At 35.9% G+C, this 5,000-nt stretch overlaps 1 protein-coding gene across 19 annotated transcripts in view; it reads left to right on the top strand.

The window, feature by feature from the left end:
* LOC117418417 (transcription factor COE3) overlaps positions 1-5,000 on the top strand; it is a 97,353-nt gene that overhangs the window by 17,723 nt on the left and 74,630 nt on the right. The gene's annotated exons all lie outside the window — the stretch shown is intronic.

Here is a 5,000-nt window from a genome sequence, read left to right as displayed (position 1 = left end):
CAGTGCATGTATGACACCAGTTTTGTGAGCACAGGGGTTTAGATTGTTTTGAAGCACGCGTAGGATTTCTGCAGCTTTCATTATGGAGTTATCTTTTGATCGTGAACTTTGCTGTCCAATGACTGAAAAATTAAACCAGGAAAAGACAGAGTTAAGCCAGGCAAAATATGCACCACCAGTGGAGATCAATGCTAATGTTTGACTAGTTGGAATAGCTGTTTGCTTAGCGGAGAATGTTTGGTATCTGACAGAGGGAACATCTCTCTTATTTGTAATCAAATAGGACTGACCAGTTGTTGCCATCACTCTGGGCAGGGCGGGGGAGGGGTGGGGGGTGTCACACCACAAAGAACATTGAGGGATTGATTCTATGAAAACCAATACAGAGATATCAGTCATTTTTGCCTGGTTACTTTAGCATTTTTTAACATTCCATAATGTATTATTATTATTGTTTTTATTAAAGCATAACCAGACTGCTGTGTATTGTGACACCGTGACAAAAATACAATTAAAAAATAATCAGAAAACATTTTGTGAATGGTTTTGTCATGTTTATTTGAATAATGGACATTTTGGATCCATTTGTGCCTAGCATAAATACTTGAATGAGTTAATTATTGATGAAAAATCTGCTACATGTTTCTATATTTAAGTATATGAGAGTTTTGGAAGGATTGTAATCATATTTTGGAAGGATTGTAATCATGTTTTGGAAGGATTGTAATCATATTTTGTGCAGTGAAGATAGATGCAAGATGAGATAAGCAGTATTTAAAAAAAAAAGAAAACGTTTTTCATCGATCTAGTATTTTCATGTATTTTAATAAATAAAAAAAAAATTGTATTCATTATTATAATTTAAAAAAAAAAGAAACAAGATTGTGAAGTAAACATTTTTATTTTCCTGGCCTAAGGAGTACATAGTTTCCCAATAAGCGCACCTATCATATGGTTAGTTGGCACTAAAAAGAATCATAAGGAGCATGCTTCAATAGTTTGTGGCCCACAAACACATTTAGCAGGTTACCAGCAGTATATGAACCAATAATTCAATCTTGAATTGAAATATATGGCTACATATTTGTTCCAGCTCAAGCCAAGGCATCCTTCAGTAAACCAAAGGGGCTGTCAGTCATAATGTAAATACAGTATATAAGCAATTTTCACCCTTTCTCTGCTATATATCCCACAATCTGTTACAGTATTTTATATCAGCTGTCCCTCAGCTATGGTGTATATTTGATAATATTATAAAGTGCAGTTAAACTATTATATGCAGATGATACTTGGAACACTTTTGTGCTTTTGTATTAATTGTTTGGCTTTGTGTTTGGACAAAATAGATTTCAGTGTAGAATATCCCACTACAGTGTGTTTCTAAAATAGCTATGGGATATTGTATTGATATAAAGAGAACCTCAAATGGGAGAGAAAAAAGCCTACGTCTTCTTTGTGGTTATGCTGAATAGGATGGGAGTATCATTTTCATAGCGGAGTGATCTGTTCTGTGAAAGCACAAAAGCAGATGTTCCTCATTAGGAACTCCCATTGTCTACATATCACAACTATGAGCAGATCATTTGATCCTATTGCACCCATAACATTCCAATGACTATAAATGATTACAGGATAGCCCCTTGACTGCTAAAACTGTGGTCTAAAATAATAATAAAAAGCATGTTTACTGCTGGGTACGGAAATTCCTGGTAAGGTACATCCTCTGACTTTTCCATTCCCTATGTGGGTAGAATTTACACAGTCTCAGTGTCCAACTGTTGAAAACTGAAAAGACTGATTGTTGAGTCAGACAAGGGAGGTCTGATTATGTTACAATCAAAACATTTAACTGCAGCTTATTGTTGAGGGTGCTGGTTGTGGCGCTAGGGCATGTTAAACAGGCTTGCGATCCATTATCAATAACATGCTCAGCAACATTTTCCCAGATGGTATGAGGGGCAGTCATACTGCTAGCTGGCATCTTGTTGGGCCGTAACTGGCATCCTCACGGATCTGGCATTTTCAACGGAGTTTAGGAGACTTATCATTCCAAATGTGTCCTATTTTCCTGTAGTGAAGCCAGACATCTGTTTATCCAATTTTCTCTTGGAGTTTGTTATAGGTTTAGATTTAAAAAAAAAAAAAGAAAAAAGTTTTCTCAGATTTAACAGCTGCTTCAGAATTTCAACCCTGAAAGATCTTTAAATATTTGCAAACTGACCTTAATAACTGACTTAATAGATTGTTAATACTATTGTCGGAAAAATACTATTGTTTCATTCAGAGACACTTAGCCTCTTGCTGACATAACAAAAGGCCTAACATGTGATGTGTCAGGTTCAGCAATACATGTGGAGTGCAATTAATAATATTGGTTTAAATTCATGTACACCTGTAGTTTACATCTTCAGAGTAATAATAGGCAAGTGGCTAAAGACTGATTGGGGTTTTCCTAGTAACGGTGCTTCCTTTCACTTCCTGTCACAAAGGTCAAAGAAAACTGACCTACGCTGGCAGCCCAGTTGCTGAATAATTCATGTGATTGACTTTTTTTTCAGTGCACACAGTTGTGCTTTGGGATATTTTATTCATTTGCCTCATTTAAAGAGCCTTTCTGCACCTGTTCACGTATAACATCATGTCATTTGTGCCTAATGCTGATTTTGCTTAGCATTCATTATATTTTTTATTCGGTATATTTCCAAACAATTATGTATGATTATTACCAGAGCTTACAAACAGCCATCGGGTTATTCCCCAGACCTTTACATCTTCTTGTCAGGTTGTTTTCAGAAGCAGGAAGAATAAACATTTGACCAAAATGTGTTTTTTGTTTCTGCTCCACAGCCAACCAAAAAACTTAAAACGTTTTCCCTTATGGCTTTGCAAAAGCATGATTAAATCCGACTCTGTGGAAGCTGTACAAATGCCAGCATTTATAAGGTCAACGCTTTTGTTAAAAATGCTATGTAAATGAGTATCTGCAAAAAGGGACATTAAACAAAATTAAATTCATTGTCTCCTTTAATGTCATTTACATTTTGGCTAAGTCTCGGACTGTCAAGGAGGATTTTTGAAATCATTTTAATTACACATCAGCCTGGGATCCGGGGGGTTTCAATGAGGCAGCATTTGGATAACCTGCAAAACGGGGGTCTGTTTATTAACTTCTTAAATGACATGTTTTCATTGCATCTGCATAATGTAATTAAAGCAGCACATTTAGTGTTAATTCTTCTCACTCGTCCCTCAAGATGTTTGTAATCATTAAAGTATAGGGCACGCAGTCTCTCAGTTTTCCTTCAAGCTTGGGTTTTCACGTTTTAAAGTGATAATAAAATGGTGTTTTTTTACACAAATAAGCTGTGAGCCTGCAGTGTAAATATTGTTTTTTTTTTTCTTTTTTTTTCTTTTTTTTTTTACCTTTCCCTGGAGATCCGGCATTGATTTCAAGGATGCAGTATATTCCTGATTAATGAGTGGGCCTAAAGGAAATACATCTCAGGCCAGGGTAAAACTACCAGAGCTGTTTCCATCCATACAAGTGCACAGGTGTGAACATCTTTGTGTTATTTATGAGCAACTCACCAACCACTGTGCTACAAGAACAAAAAAAAAATACAGCACTAATTCCATCTTCAAAATAATATACTTGGACTAACCACAGGCAAAAAATAGAAGAGGACAGAAGTGATTCTATATTGCCAAGGAATACCAGCCATAATGCCGTTTGAGTTTAAGCATTTTTTGAAAAGCAAATGCGTTTTCTATTCACCAATAATACTATGTCAGATTTGGCTATAGTCTTAAAAAACAATTGCATGCATATATATAATAATACCATTATATAGTAAGCAAAACCAAATAATAATAAGCAAACCAAATAAATGCTTTTTATCACTTTTCACTGACATTAAATTAACCAACATAATTATGGCATGCTTACCACTTATTTTCAAATGTAAGCCAAAGTAAATCGCTTGTTTAGGTATCGTCTTGTCTTGTTTGTTAGGTTAAATCTATATAGCTATTTTGATTGATCTAACTTGCCTGTATTTCAGTAAACAAATTATTCTTTCAAGTTGCCTTGTTAGTAAGATAACATTCACCATACTGCCCTAAGCATGTTAACCTACACTGTAGGACTCTTGTATAAGGCAACATGTTTTTTCATGTGTTTTAGAGGAAATAGGAATAGGGGGAGGGGAAATAAGCATGGCTGTCAAAAACTATACTCAGCGAGGTACCCTGATAAAAACCATCCTGTGCTTCTGTTGCTGCCTTATCAGGTGAAAATGAGATACCAGCACAGCCTGTTATTTCGTTGGGATGCCTTTGATGAATTGTGGTAGGTTATGGAAAAAATCAGCCAAACTGAGATCTGGTATTCTAGCAGCTCACAGGAACAAAGTGATTGTTATCAGTAAATGGGAACTTTTTTTTCCTTAACAGTTTATATAAAACAAAGAGGTTTAAGAGAACTGTTCAAACAGGACCTAAACAATGATTTTTTTTTTTGTTAAAGGCAGTGAATGTGATTTCAGCTTGTTGGGTTCACAGCCTGCTCAAATGCAGTCGTGTGGATTTGGTTTTCGAACTGTGAATAATTTATAAGGTACTGGATTCCAAGGCTAAGGGGTGGCAGCAAGGGATTCGGTGAAGGAGGTAAACGTTCCCAGACGTACCTATCGAGATTGTCACCTCGGATGCAAGGACGTGATTGACAGTTAGGGCTACAGGAAGTGGAAACTGACGGAGCGTAACCTGTATCTGGCAGACCTTTCAGAGCTTACACTGTGAGAACATTAAAACCACTCACCTCAGTCAAACAGCCAGGATGTAAGCACTGCCTCTGAGTTTGAATAGTCAAAAAATATTGTTATACACTCAAAACATTACCACAAGATATGCTTGGCTGATCACTTTTAAAATGATATATATCTATATATAAGTTGTTATCTATATATAACATGACATTACTAAAATGTATCAAAGCCGTC

The sequence above is a fragment of the Acipenser ruthenus genome, chromosome 13 (genome assembly GCF_902713425.1).
Source record: "Acipenser ruthenus chromosome 13, fAciRut3.2 maternal haplotype, whole genome shotgun sequence".
NCBI classification, from domain to species: Eukaryota; Metazoa; Chordata; class Actinopteri; order Acipenseriformes; family Acipenseridae; genus Acipenser; species Acipenser ruthenus.
The sequence above is the reverse complement of the archived record's forward strand: the minus strand, read 5'-3'. Positions and strand labels throughout refer to the sequence as shown.